The sequence below is a fragment of the Lissotriton helveticus genome, chromosome 11 (genome assembly GCF_964261635.1).
Source record: "Lissotriton helveticus chromosome 11, aLisHel1.1, whole genome shotgun sequence".
Taxonomy (NCBI): Eukaryota; Metazoa; Chordata; class Amphibia; order Caudata; family Salamandridae; genus Lissotriton; species Lissotriton helveticus.
The window spans coordinates 595,224,484-595,240,394 of NC_136072.1; the positions used below are offsets into that span (position 1 = coordinate 595,224,484).

General features: G+C 40.8%; 1 protein-coding gene across 1 annotated transcript in view; it reads left to right on the forward strand.

The window, feature by feature from the left end:
* The first annotated feature begins 287 nt into the window (after window positions 1-287).
* The window catches only part of LOC144790982 (putative G-protein coupled receptor 148), a 263,141-nt gene continuing 247,517 nt past the window's right edge, over window positions 288-15,911 (forward strand). Inside the window, exon 1 of the mRNA XM_078665601.1 lies at window positions 288-466. The gene's annotated coding sequence lies outside the window, so the exon portion shown is untranslated. The remainder of the gene's footprint in view (window positions 467-15,911) is intronic.

The window sequence follows — 15,911 nt, forward strand, 5'->3', positions numbered from 1 at the left end:
AGGCTTCGCATGTCTTCCCGTCTGGCGCGGGGGCTCATTACAGCTGTTGCTGTTTGGTTTCTTACAGGCCCGTAGACGTTTCGCGGTTCGACAGAGCTCGACATTCAACAGAGATGCTTGGCCGCCGGATATTATACAACCTTTGCCACTGAGTGGCGGTTACAACTTACAGGGCACAGCGCGCGCGGACACCCTGAGGCAATGCGTTCCATCCCAGCTGACTCCGGGCAGCGCGCGAGCCCTTTCAGCAGGGCTCGTTTCCTTATCTCGGTTTCTCTGCACAACCGGCTGAGGGCGCGATCACACGAGCCACTTCCGCAGACGACGGAGGAAACAGAAGACACAAGTCCGCCCTTGTGTATGGGCGCTGATCTTCGGCGGCCGATTTGACCTATTCCATGCTTCCGAAGACGGTGCTGGCGATGCCGGGGCAGCTGGGTATATGGCACTAAACTGGCTACCAGAGGTAAGGCGAACGGCACGTTTTCTACGTGAAGTAGGTTAAAAAGCTGACCTGTTGGTCTGCTTGATATGAAGTGACAATTTTTAGCTACATTTTTAGCTACAAGATGGGCAAGAGGAGCAAAAAAAGTCAAACTGGGAAAACAATCGGGTGGTGAAAATCGGATGATATTTTATTCTAAGGAGACATGTTTTTGTATTAAAAAGTTAAGTTCTAAATTTTAAATATTTTGCATTTATTCAGAACTGTATAATATGTTTTTTTATGTGGTGTTATAATGGTCTAGTAATTAAGATTGTCAGTCTGCGGACCTGCGACCGGATTCCGGCCTCGGCACCTGAATTAATCGCTGTGTGATTCTGCGCAGATTACTTAATCTTCCCGTGCCTCCAAAAATGTACATATGCGAAATGTAATTGTGTAATTATTTGATGTAACTAGCTAGGTTTTCACGTTATAAATCCACAAACATGCTTACCTGAAAACCTTACATGTATAGTTCATAGGGTGACTGTCTAATTCAAGGTTAATAAGGACATTTTCTGCTACGGGGGTGATATTACATCATACAAAACATTGATTTCAGGTATGGTATACAAGTCTAGGTGTCCCACCATCTCTGTAATAAGCTACTTATGTTCCATGAAAATCATCCCGAGGTACTAACATTATCAATTTAATAGTGGCTGCATCAGCCAAGGTTAATTAGTGGCCACCACATGCAAGGCTACTAGAAATGATCACTCAAGGGTTGCAAGAAGTAAGGTAAAAGAAGCTTTTTCAAATTGGAGTGCCTCTACACAGCTGAAGTGCCCCAGTGACGCATAATTTATAATTTACACATGTTTAAATATATATATATTTTTTAAAAAGCCTTTAGTCTCTAAATAGCTTCTAAGTTCTGAAAATAAATGCATTTTCATTTCAAATACACCTCTCAATTTAGGTGCACATATATTTATTCAACCAAGCAACATCTTCTAACTGAATAGGCTAGGTTGCACATAAGAAATGTACTTACAGGTAGCTGGGGAGCTACTTGTTGGAGAAGCCTGGTCTAATCATTTAATTTGAACTATAACAAGACTACTACACCCAGAGTGCACTAGGCTAACACTCAAACGTCCAAGACTGGAAATAGTGTCTGTAATGAGCTAGAGGGTGGTGGTCATCCTAACTGTACATTATTTTTATCTTCACTAAACTAGGTTCTGCATCTTTACATGCTGGTATTTTTGGCTTCATGTTGCTATTATAACCACAAGAATGCAAAAACTAAGAGGTAAAGAATAACAAAATATGGATTGGATTACTAGCTTAATAGATGCCACCAGTCTGCTGAAATCAAACATGCTTGCATTGCTTGGTAAAATGGTAAAACAACACACTGCTCTGAGCGCTGCCAAAGGAGACATGTTCATAACCAGCCAGATGCAGACTAGGGGTGATTAAATCAATGGGGTATCACCCACAGAATCAAAGGACCTGGGTATGGATTAATATAAAGAAAACAATGGTCCTTGAGTTTCAATCAAATAAACCTTATATGGATATCATTTCTGATTCGGTAATGCGATTAAATCTGCATTTTTTGACTCAAGCAAAGTGGGAGAGATATATTTGATTTGACACCAATTGTGTACACATTGAATGCAAAGAAAAAAGCAGTACCCAAAAATGATAAGTGTAGCCTAAAAACAGAACGAAAAAGATTGTAACCACACTCCAAGTATTTGTATTACCAAAGTGTTACATATTTATTTACAATTTCATAAAACAATTCTGATCTTAAACGGCGCAAAGACTATAAAAGTATAGTCAGTGAAAGGGAAAGGGTGCTCAGGTGATTAGAAGAAGGAAGGAAAGCAATTGTAATGTACAATTCTGATATTTACAAAAAACCAAAGCGGCAAATCTTCCGCTATTATATAGGCCTGTCCACAAAATTCAAAGGGGGGAGGGGAATTGGGACAAAATAGGTACAGGCACACAAGTTGAAAAGCGTCGACGTTTCGACCCTAGTGCTCTTGGGGAATTTAGGGCCTCGGCTGCGGGTCTTCTTCAGGACAAAGGGCAAGGGTTGGAATGGAAGGGGAACTTGGCCGTGATCCAACACGTGGTCTGGATCGAACACCAATGAAGCTGGTCAGGTTGGAACTCCGTCCGAGCTTCCAGGGGCTGGGTCACCTAATATCTTGATGGTGATCTGGTTTAAAGTCAGTTGGATGTTCAGCCTGATGTTTCGGAAAAGGCCACTGTTTGTGGATGGATTGGGGGGTCCTACCGGCGCCCCCGCGGGCACTCCGGTGGTGGTGGAATTATATGATACCAACGTTGCCTCTATAATTTTATTCGGAGGTTTGGCATAGAGAATAGGTTTCCTCTTCGATTTCCTTAACAATGTCAGGTACCCACGTTACCTTGGCAGGAATAGTTGATGTGCTGGATACCGCGGGCAATTGCTACCGTCATGTAATCCGAACGGATTACATGACGGCGCCGGTAGGACCCCCCAATCCATCCACAAACAGTGGCCTTTTCCAAAACATCAGGCTGAACATCCAACTGACTTTACACCAGATCACCATCAAGATATTAGGTGACCCACCCCCTGGAAGCTCGGACGGAGTTCCAACCTGACCAGCTTCATTGGTGTTCGATCCAGACCACGTGTTGGATCACGGCCAAGTTCCCCTTCCATTCCAACCCTTGCCCTTTGTCCTGAAGAAGACCCGCAGCCGAGGCCCTAAATTCCCCAAGAGCACTAGGGTCGAAACGTCGACGCTTTTCAACTTGTGTGCATGTACCTATTTTGTCCCAATTCCCCTCCCCCCTTTGAATTTTGTGGACAGGCCTATATAATAGCGGAAGATTTGCCGCTTTGGTTTTTTGTAAATATCAGAATTGTACATTACAATTGCTTTCCTTCCTTCTTCTAATCACCTGAGCACCCTTTCCCTTTCACTGACTATACTTTTATAGTCTTTGCGCCGTTTAAGATCAGAATTGTTTTAAGAAATTGTAAATAAATATGTAACACTTGGGTAATACAAATACTTGGAGTGTGGTTACAATCTTTTTCGTTCTGTTTTTAGGCTACACTTATCATTTTTGGGTACTGCTTTTTTCTTTGCATTCAATGTGTACACAATTAGTGTCAAATCGAATATATCTCTCCCACTTTGCTTGAGTCAAAAAATGCAGATTTAATCGCATTACCGAATCAGAAATGATATCCATATAAGGTTTATTTGATTGAAACTCAAGGACCATTGCAGACTAGGGGTGGGCAGGATTTGCGTAATCCCGTTACGCGAATCTCTGCGAAATGGTTAAAAATCTCCGCAAACACGCAGAAATTCCACGAACATGCGGAATTGCTTGTTCGCGATGCTTTTTTACTGTTCGCGATTGCTGTTTGCGTGCTCGGGGGGAAATATCTCGGGAACATGCATTTTGAGAACGTGAACAAGCAAAAAATTTCGCAAAGTCACGTAACGCAGAATTTTGGGCAATTTCGTGTTCTCCGCGGAACGCAAAATTACCCAAATTCCGCGAGCGGAACAGAATTTACCACCCAGGCCTAAGGCAGACTTGAGAGCCTTGAAGTGCTCGCTCAGCCTTTCATCTTTACAGAGTTAGAAAAATGAGTACGATTGAACCGGGCAACAAAAACCATTATTGTTTCATCGTCAACAGACAATTCAGGGTTTGGTCTCTATTTAAATGGTTTACATTATAACATTAGTAAATTAAGATCACACAGATGGATGGTGTTTTTAAACCTTTGCTTTCTGCTTTTTCTGCAAAATTAGTACCAAGTACTGCAAGTTATCCATTTTCAGATTTTTCTTTGTTTGTAACACGCATGTAGTAGGAAAGGTGAGATTTTTACAATGCATGCTTAGTCTATGTGAATTCTGAGCTATATAGTCCAGCATTCATATTTATTGATGCATTCATCCTTTTACCTAGACGCATCTTAAAACATAAACCAAGCATAGACAGGTAACAGTTCACTGTACAGGCAGAGCTCTATTCTCAAAATTATTTGCACGTGTAAGTTGAGCTTATGAGTTTACACACACAGACATATGTACTAACAGTTGTTATTGTGTGAGTACATTTTCTACAAAGGACAGAGAATGGGTGTTCCAGAGTAGAAAGTCCCTAAAACCTTAGGCACACCCAGCAACGAACCTGTTTGTACATATTCACTAAGTTGTGACCACCCATTGACATCCTTTAAACGGTTGGGGGTTTAAACTTGTAAAATTCAAAAGTACACTTCTTTGCAGGGTAAGAATGTGACAGGAAAACCCCCAAAATATTCGTGCTCATATAATACAAATGAAGTTACAGATTGAAAATGCTTCTTTGTAAAGCCTTTCACATGCACAATTGTATACCACGTACAATTAATCTGTGGGAGGAAATGCCATTTGCATGTCAGTCCCTAAATATGAATTCATATAGTTTCCAGGAGTACACATGAAAAACTGCTTCTGTTGCAGCTTTTCAGAAGTACTCTTTGAAACCTATGTGTATTCTGACAATTCATACATTTACAACCAAAGGTAAAAACCTAAGGTTTACTTTTTTTTTTTGGAGCTTAAGCCATGATTTATTTTATTTTAATTATTTTAATTGTTTTTGTATAGCGCTAGCACTACCAAGTGGTTTCTTCAAGGGTCCTTGCAGGCAGGGTGGGATAGAGAGAAGCAGCTCACATGAAGAGCAATCAGGGACATCTTAAGGATTTTGGGGCCCCCTTTTCGGAACAGCATTGATTTTATGATCCAGTTTCAGCTCCTTCATGCGCTCTTTGGCTAGAACACTGACAATGCACAGGCACACTTGTTCAAATTCTGAATGTGCTTACATCTAATATTTAGAGACAGTGATGTGTGTTTTCAATATTGCAACACAGTAGTAGCTCACTAACATTACTGCAAATAATCTCCATGACACCCTCTCATTTCTTATATGTGAGGTCCTGACTTGATGCAAAAGAAACATGGATGTCGCATGAAACATAAACACAACATTTCTCTTCAACATGTCTGCAATCCACTTTCACACATTACCCACATTAAAAATAAATTAAAGGAAAACGTTATTAAAAACAATTTGTATAAAAATGATTCAAGGTCATCAGGGCAAAACTCTCCGCAGATCAGAGCTGGCTCTATCAGCGGTCCCAGAAGGGCTGGGGCCCTGGGCCAGAGCCCATTTAACTCATGACTTAAAACGTCTCTGAGAGCAATAATGAAGGCTTATACAGTGTCATATTTGAGTGGCAAGTCTTTTGCTGTCTCTTCTAAAGCCCTGCTTGAGATGAAGAGACAGGTAGAGTTACAAAGAGCAGAGCTCGACCTTTCATCGAACCCATTTGTATCTAGATAGAAGTATACAAAAAGATAGCTCTAGCAAACTGTCCTCTGGCCAGTTAGTAGGTATTGCAGCAGTAGTGAGCTTACAGTTCAAATTGTTAATGACAGTAGAGGGGCAGACAACAGAAGTGTGCAACACTAGACTTTACTCTTTAGTGAATTAGGGTACATCAAAAGTTGTGCGGTCATAAAAGGGCCTTTGATTTTTGGGGATTCTCAAATCTATTTGTGTGTATGTAAGTTGAGGTTGTGCACTGATAAAAAGATTTACTCACAGGTAGATTTTGGTGATAGTTAATGTAGTACAAGGGGTCGGATATGGATGCTCTAGACTGGGAATAACATAAAAAAGTAGTTGGGGTATGATCTGGAGAAGGCACTTCTGTATCGGAAATAGGTCCTAATTTAGAGTTTGGTTACATGGCACTCAGTTACATATGTGACTGAATACCCTGACGGCCAAATCCTTGGTCCACTCACCTTATTTTAGAGACAGGTGGATAATAAGTATTATGTTGACAGAACCCCTGTTGGTTCCGTCAATGGAAACTTCCTCCGACAGGCCAACAGAGTAGGGGCCATCGCAGGAACGTCTTTACACTGTCTGCCTTATTTTGTTTGGATGATGTAAAGATTTTTTTCTGTCTGTACCTCCAGGAAAACCTGGTGGTAAGCAGGGGCGGACTGGCCGTAGCGGGCATGTATCCTCTAACATGCATAACATCTCTCTGCTGCCCAAAACGAAAATGGCTGGTTGGGCATAATTTTAGCATCAGTTATGTTGTAATGTAAACTTAATCCACCGACAGCATAATACTGATACGAGTTGTTGTTTAAGGCAGTGGTACATAGTTACCGCTAAGTGCTTTATTTGTAAAAATATAAGTGCCAGGACTCTCGTCAGGAGGCCACTGCAGCTTGCACCGCAAATTGCCCCTGCCATGCTGCCAATGACAGTAATAACACAACTACTAGCCATCACACACAAGTGTGGCAATTTGGACTATTCCAGGCCCCCAAATATAGGTTTGGACAGCAGGTAATAGTCATTTTTAATGTATATTGAATTAATAATTAACTGTTGTTGTGGTCATCTCTAAATTAGCCAGACAGTGCCACCTTATGGCAGACTGTCACAAGCACCGGTGTTGACAATTAAGTGCCGGTGCTGAGCATCGGAAATCACTGGCTCAAATGAGGCACTGGTACTGCTGCTGTTTCTAAGCACGATAACTAACAAATATGATGTTATAGGTAGTGGCATGTTTCTTATTTTGGATGCATTGCTTTAAATACTTCATATAGTTTTCCTGTAGTGTGTTTGATTTTGCAATAAACAGCTAACTATTGCTAACCATTGTTTCTGAAATGTTATAGTCAAGGCCACTAATTGGTATTGTCAGTGCTATTAGGATTGTAACATGCTTTTAAGTGGGTTATACCTTGTGAATACTGCAGGTCTGATTCAAATGCAATTCATTCAGGCCTATGTCTTCAGTTTGCCTAGAGTTATGGAATGTTCGCTTATTTACTATAATCCCAAGAAGTCTACCTAGCTAGCTATGTAAAATGAAGAAGAGAGGGAGAAACACCTTCACAAAACTAGGGTTACTCCTAAGTAGGGTTGGGTGTAACTCACGTAATTCAGTATAGCTGAATAACACAGAAATAACTAAGAATTCTGCAAGATTACACTTGAATTACGAAAGAAAAGTTCATCTGCTTTTAGCGTTATTTCTGAATGTGCTTGTGGGGTAGGATGTTCCTCGAAATCAGTACCGGCATTTAGCTCAATTTCCTGAAAAATGCACCCTTGCAACCAAAATGACGTGAGGATATACCTCGGGCCTAAGAAATGGCTCTGGATACAACAGTGCTTCAATGAGGCCAATATGTCTCGAGAATGTTTTTAGGGAAAAACACAATTGGACCTATATTTTTCTTTGGGACCCAACTGTACACAGTATATCAAAGGCAAGTAAAGCAACTGTATCAGAGTTCCTGTCGTGAAAACCACATTTTTAACAACTAGTGATCCCGTTACAGGATGGAAGTAGTCGTGGGTGTTTTCTCAGTACTGGAATTAGTTGGTTCTTATCCTATTCTGTTAATGGCTATTTTAATTCGTTGAATTCGTCTGATGAGTAAATCCAGAAGCCGGGCGGTAGCTCTGGTTATCCGAGAGATGCCACCCGGCTTCTATTTACTCATCAGACTAATGATCGCCTTTAAAAAACCCTGAAACTAATGAAAATAGCCATTAACAGAATAGGAACCAACCCATTCTGGTACCGAGAAAACACATACGACTACTTCCATCGTGTAACGCGATTACCAGGATGCATGGGCACCATGAAACTTAGTTGATAAATACATGGTTTCCACGACTGGAACTCTACTACACGACGGGACTGGCCGTCCCCTAAATACTTGGTGCTCACACACGTGTCCTGATGATGATCTCAACTAAATGAGATCGAAACGCTGTCGACCATAGAACAACCTAACTCCTTATTGTATAATATAAAATTATCATAAGGAGTTCAGTTCAGTCTTATTGTTTTACTGGAAGCAAGTTTTAATGCCTTTCACTCACTTGAGCACGTTTTTTCACTTTTTTGGTGAGCAATGGATCATAATAATTATACAAAAACAGATAAAAAATAAGATGATACTCTGCAATGAATAAATTAATTGCATTACAATGTTAAAAATTGTCATGCTTTATACTTGCCTTTGATATACTGGGTACAGTTGGGTCCCAAAGGAAATATATAGGACCTATTGTGTTTTCCCTAAAAACATTCCAGAGACCTATTAGCCTTAATGAACCACTATTTTCTCAACACTATCCATTACCCTAGGTTCTTGTAAATTGTGGGGTTACCTTGATTTGAAAATACATAAATGCAACCGAACATGAATACCGAGCAGCCACTCGTGTTCACTAAATGTGCTTTCACTGTAGGGCTTTTTTCGACCAAATTACTCAATTATGCAAGCAGGAATAATCACTTACTTATCAGTAATTCTGCTTCAAAGAGTAACGCAAAATTACCAACATTTTTCTCATTACTCTGGGGTAGTCAAAATTCTGCCCAGGCACACTCCTAAGGAATGTCTGGTGTAAGATGCGCGTAAAGGTGTGAGTGTGTGTGTGGTGGGAATGTGCATTTGCACACTTAACTATTTTCAATGTTTTACAATCGAAAATATTTCTCGAGTTTGGGATCGTCCTGAAAATATGAGTGTATTTGTTAGATTTTTATACCCAATTTGCAAGCTCATTTTAGAATTCAGAAACGTTAGGTGCACAAACTGAGGGTCAGATTTGTTCAACTTGTGCACTAGTGCAGTGTCCCAAAATGTGACACAAACAGGTGCAAAGATTTCAACTGGTATTTGCAAATCCCAATTTGCACTGGAAAGTAGCCCGAATTAACAAAAAGTAGTGCTTTGCACTACTTTGCGCGACTTTGCGCTACTGTTCTTCAGGGAGACATGGCATAGGAACACACATGTATCAACCCTGATTTTTCACGAAATGTCCTATCTACAAAAAATGGTAGACATGGCTTTGAGCCTAAAACGTACGCATCCTTGAGGAAGGGGTAATGTTGGAGAAAAGGTTTTATTTCTCCAAACATTTTCAACTTTGCATGTGTGCCGTACATACAAACTAGTTTTAAACTATGCCTGATCATTGTATTTTTTACGGAATGGGGACTCTTTTAGACCAAAATCTTTGCTAGACATAAGGCACAGACCCATTCACTGTGGTGCAAGGGTGCGTGTTGTGCAGTGCAGTCAAAAGTGTGCAATCGCAGCAAGAGGAAAAAAAACAGCACCATATCTTAAAGGCAATGGTACTGTTCTGCTCGTTTTCGTTGGTGCAACACAGTGCAGCAACTTTGGTTACTGGGCCCCCTTGCATCAAATTTGTGTAAATCTGGCCCTGGGTGTGAAAGCCTTTGAGAATGTCTGCGAATACCCACAACATTATGGCTTTTTGGTTATTCCCTCCATTCTTTGTACTTACTCTCCTTTGAACACTCACATTCTTACTCCTGCTCTTAAACATACAACCTCAGAACATCTGCTAAAGGGGCAGATTTTCAGCAATCATGAGTGGAATACATTCTGAACTATCTTTAAATTCTTCTTCTGTGAATCAGAATTTAGGAATTCTGACCACAAATTAATTTTTTTACAGAAGTAAGATTGAGTTACATATGCTAGACGATGTTTAAATCAGTCTATACAAGAGTTAACAAAAATGTAGCTTGTGTTGTACAACGTTATAGGACAGTATAGTACTATACAATGGACACAGGTCATCCTTTCAGCAATCCCGTCTTTCAACCGTTCCTAAATAAGAGATTTGACGTTGATGTCTTTTGAATGTATAGATTGGTTCCAAACATTGGTAAGAATTGTAGTTTTTTAATCTAATTTTGGTCCTAGACAGTCTAAGATACCCGTCTCCAAGAAGGGCCTTGAGGCTTCATCACAGGCTATGAAGCTCTACATTAAAGTAGTTATAAATCATGGAATTATATGGTTGTATGTCTCGCGCAATGTTAGGCAATATCAATGAGCACATTGACTTCACTAGAAGGTGTACGCAAATATTGAACAGGTATTGTGTTTCATTTCTGTGCTTCCGTTTTTAATGTACGGATCATAGATTCTTACTGTGTTTTTGTTTCTGCTTTTCATGCTGTGTCCTCTTTGTGGTTTTGTTGGTGCGGGCGTCAGTAGGGCTGGGGTTTGCATAAACAAATTGGCAGAACAATTGGTCTCGCCTTTTTGACCTATTGGCTCTGCCAGTGCTGCTGCTCCTGCTCTGCTGCATCGACATAAAGCATTTTATGTCAACGGTTTGAAGTATCCGGCTACGTAAACAAAGACACAAAAAGGTGTGATGACACAGCCACCACCTGCGTCATTTTTAGGCACATATCCGCATGCAGACGTATATATGTGTGCATGCAACATCAAGCAAGTGCGTAAATGCATCACCACACGTGCAGGAAATGACTTGGGTGGCTTTAAAAAAATAATATGTGGTTACTGAAGATGGATCGGTTATAAAAAAAAATGAAATTTCATTAGCTCAAAAGTACTTTTTTAGGCCTTGGGATTGACATTAATCTGCTGCCAGGTACTCTCAAGAAAATTAAAATAATTTCTTTTTTTTAAATCGCGGAGGAAGAGTGGAGGAACGGGTGTGATGCGTGGGTGGAGAAAGTAGCAGGGATAAAATAAAAATAGAGCCCGGTGGGAGAGGAGTGTAAAAGCAGGGCATGAGAGAGAGAAATATGGGTGGTAGGGAGAGAAGCGCACACAGGAGAAAGCAATATGGAGCACGGGAGTGGGGAGTTTGGTGGGTGAGAAGAGCACAAGAGAGAAAGAGTGAATACCCAATTAAGGAGAGAGAAGCATGGAGCGCAGGGTGGGTATTTCGCAGGAAGAAAAGCACACTAGAGAGAGAGCTAGAAATCACATGAACTCTCATAGACTGCTTAACCAAAAAGAAAAAAAAGTAGTTCTCTATAAGTGGAAGGATACAAGTCAGCAAATTAAGAGGATGATAAAGAGGCTATGCTCCAGGGGTGTGACAAGCTAAAGAAGTGGAAAGCAAATGATTGATTAAGAAGCAATCAGATGAGAGTGACAATAAAGTCAAACAAAGGTAAGCAATGGGCAAGCTGTAAGCCCACTGTATGTTTTTGATAAGTCCATTAATGTTCTTTTATAACCAGACAGCTTGAGCTATCTGGTAGGCGAGACCTAAAAAGGCCAGAATATTATGATAGTTGCTGCACTTCATGCTGACTTTGATTGGCCGATTGGGGCATTTTGTCTTTATTTCTCTCTTGCTGTATTCGGATTCCTCTGATACCTAGTATTGCAATTTGTTCCCTTATGGTCTGGTCATTGGCGAGCAAGATGTGTTTTTGGCGGTTCCTTTGGTTGTCTTATTATTAAAGTATTAAATATTGCGTAATAATATACAGAAAGGTTACTCAAATGTTATTATCTGTGTGGAACTGCGTCCTGGAGTAAATAAGTATATTTGCTTACCTTTGCACCATATGTCATAGTGGATATATAAAAACACAAGAGAACGGTCTCCAGTATTGATTGGGATTCTCACAGCGGCATGTTGTTTTGTTGGAAAAAGATCAACTATTTTTGAGTGTCAGTAGAACTGTATACATAAAGTGGAGATGCAATGACGTCATTGACGGCCTTAAAGTCCCAGGCCTGCGTGTAGATGTCCCACATGGAGTGTGGTTCCTGACAGCAATGGATAATTGAATTTGGGAGCAATTGAGAGTTTGAACAGCATTTTGCAGGTGAAGAGTGTGTGCTAAAATTAGTAGACATTTGCGTTGATCATTAATGAAAAACCTATGTGACGTTACAGTGAGGGATATACATAGGAAAATATTCAAGTAGATGAAGTTACCAACTGCTCCTCAATGACTCATCCTGGCATGCTTCTTCATACTGTATCCTAGTCTACAAGTTCAGTCATGCATTCTTGACTTTAAAAGGGGAAACAGATTGCTCAGAGTAAACCAGTCCAGCCTCTACTATAGACGTATAGCCCGCCGTAGCGGGCTATCCGGCTATTAAAGGCCCGCTGCAGCGTTAAAGGCCCGAGCAGAAGGCGAGGTACTTTAACAAGGCAGCGGGACTTTAATAGCCGGTATAGCCCTGCTAGGAAGGACTATAAGGCTATTAGAACATTCAGCCACTAGAGGGCAGAATGTTCTAACAAATTAAACAAAGGCTTTAGAGAGCGCAAAGGGATTGAATTCCCCTCAGGCTCCCTGAAGCCTTTGTTCACAGCCACAGCGTTGAACAAAGAAGCAATGGAATGTTGGCACTCTGGGCTTATACCAGTTATTATAAGCCCGGAGCTATTCCATTGTTTTCAATGGCGCTTCCAACGTTCCAATTTTCTAATACCTCAATGATTCTTTCAGGTGAATGAATTCCAAGACCTGAGGCTGATGGAGTGTTGATGAGGAAGCAGAGTACTTGTCTTAAAAGCCATGATGCTTTAGATGGTCTTTGAGGATATGCCAGTTAAGTATGGAGGATACCTGTGCGCGTGACGAATTTTGCAGCAAGCAGATAATATGGTTCAGTGGTATTTGCGTCTGTTGTTCATAGTTGGGATGTTTTGCAGATTGCTTTGGTTACTGAGAATAATGTAAAATATTACCAGAACAAAGGTATGGATTTGTGGGGAGCAGGTTGGAAAGTTAGAAAATATAATGTCTGAAAATGATGGGACGGTTTGGACGACACTGAAAACTCTAACATTCTTAGTGCAGCGAAGGCTAACTATCAGCAGTGGCAGCTCCTCTGCAATTGCGGAAGAGTGTCGCCCTACCGCCTGGCTTAGAGCCAGCAAATGAAAAATAAAAAGATGTTCTTGCATCGTTTTATTTTGCTGACTCTGAGCCAGCGCTGTATGGAGTGGCAGGGCCAAGGCATGGAGGGGGAGGAGGAGTCCAACATGCACTCCCTAAGTGCTCATGTGTGTTTGGTCTGCTCAAACCAATCCCAGTGCTGTTCTGCAGCACAGGGATTGGAAGGGAGTCTGTCCCAGGGGCTGCTGGAACCCGACAGGAAGAGGTGAGGCGGTGCAACGTGGCGCTGGCCATCAGCTAAAGGTACGTTTTTCTTTTTTAAATATAATATTTTGAATCCACTCCCATGTTCCCTCCACCTGCCCAACACCCTTTGTTTATGGTAGCCGCCACTGCCAACCATCAGAGTTCAAATCTACTTTTCAAGGATGCTATTAGAAGCTTGGATACTGAGGTGCCTAGCAGTCACATGGGTACTGAATCTGATAAATCTTCATGGATTGGCTAGTTAAAGTACATTCATATTAAGTTAGCATGAGTCGTGGTAGGCCTCAGTATAACCAACTCCATTTTAATGAAATGATGTACATTTGATTGCTGTGTGCATAATCTGTCTTTTGTTCCAGGCACAAAGGGCTACTATGATGTTGTTATTGAAACTTTATGTGAAGGCCTTTTCTCGCAGCTAAGCTTTTCAATGTTAGAATTATGCACCTGGCAAGGGAAGGAGTCAGAGGAGAAGTCCTCCTTTTGTCTGACTTCTCCAAGGCCATCGGACTGAAGCCGCTTGTTACCCTGACTATATGAATGGGGCGAACACCAAATTCACAGAGAAGGTTCAGATTTTGTTGGTTCTTTCTCTGTGAGAACCAATGCTCTTTTAGAAGTGATTTTGGGCCAGATGAACATAGCTTAGGGTTTGCAATTCCAAATAGGGAATTTTTGCGATTTTGCAATCGCAAAGACCCATGTACGAAGTGTGTTTAACACATTTTGCAATACCTAGTGGGTCATAAATAGACCTACCTCATTATTACTCATGTGGAAGGTCTCTGTTTGAGACCCATTGCTAATCGCTAAAAGCACAGGGATGGTGGCCTGCTGCAGTTGGCAGAACACCATATCTGTGACTGCTAAAGCTATTTTATTTGTAAATGCTTCCCGTTTTCCTTAAAGCATCTGTGGGTACTCTGCATGCTCTTAAAAAATGTTTTTTTTACAAACATTCACATTGGGGAAGAGGTCACTTGGGGACCCCTTTCCATTTGCAAATGGGTTACCACCAACTTGATGTTGGTGGTAAAATGCAAATGTTTTGTGGCCGTATTTCGGTTGCAAAACATTCATACATACGCTTGCAACTGGGCACGAGGGAGGAACGCCCTAAACACACCCCTTCCTAAGACCAAATTGCAAACCCAATTTGCGATTAGGTAATAGGCTTCCAAACCACTAATAGAGCTTCTTACATTAAAATAATGCTTTTTTGCAGTCATAAATGGCTCAATTCTGTAAATCAGGCTGTTTGTAACCTCAAAAAAGCTTTGTAATTGAAAAGAGATATTCAGAAAGAAAAATTCACGCACAGGACGGATAGGACGTGGTGTGAAATAGGAGATTGCGGCTCACCTTTTGTTATTTTTCGGTCGGAACTTATCAAGGTTTCACGTGTCGTTTGCTTCAGTATTGAATGGCGTTCATGATATATATTTCAAGGTTGTGTGAAATATAATTTTGGTACGAAGATTATTTGCGTTCTTTCAAGTCCACAAGTGAATTTAGCAATCCAATATTCACATAAATACGGTCTTATCAAAGACAACTCTATCAGGAATTGTGCCGACCACAAATATGGGCACACCTTTTTGTCCACATTTATTTAGCCGCATGCCTTGACAAAGTCTAAGGGAAGACACAACACGTGTTGGCAATTTCTTTGTTTGGATCTACGTCAATAGGAAAATAAAAGAATCATGTCCTTTGAAGATACTCATTGATGTGGACTCTGCTTTTTTAGTGAAACATGCAGAATTTGAATCATTCTAATCTTGTCAAAAAACGAATGCATGAAATATTGACTTCATAGATCTTAGGCCTCTAAATTGGCTGTCTTTGTTAAATATAAGGATGTGCTGAATATCTCTTTTCAATTACAATATTTCTATGTACACAACTTTTCTGTTGTCATTGGGCATTTTTTGGGTAGAAGTTGCCAAAAGGATATAATTAGCACCCCGACAATAGTAGAATTCTTGATGTCAAAGAAACTGTTTCACACTATGATTTGTTCTGCTTGAAAGTAACTATTAGATGTGCGATTCCATCCCTGTATAAGGGAACACTACTACCTTTTCTTTGTCAAAAAAGCTTTGTACATCTGCGCCTTCATGTTTTAAGTGTGACTCAGATCCTAGTTAGCTAGATTTATCCCTGCCAACCTTTGTAGGTGGATGTTCCTTTCTATCTCTCTTGTGTTGTATTATATGGTATGGTTGTGCAACCTTACCGTGTAATACATGCACAAAACTGTCTTGGGTCCAGTCAGGCTTGTTTGTAAAACCTTTAGATCAATCCTGGGTAGGGGTGGCTTCATGTACATGTATTTATATAGCGCAAATCACCGACCCGGTATCTAAGCGCTTGCTTAGGGAACCCGTCCTGGTA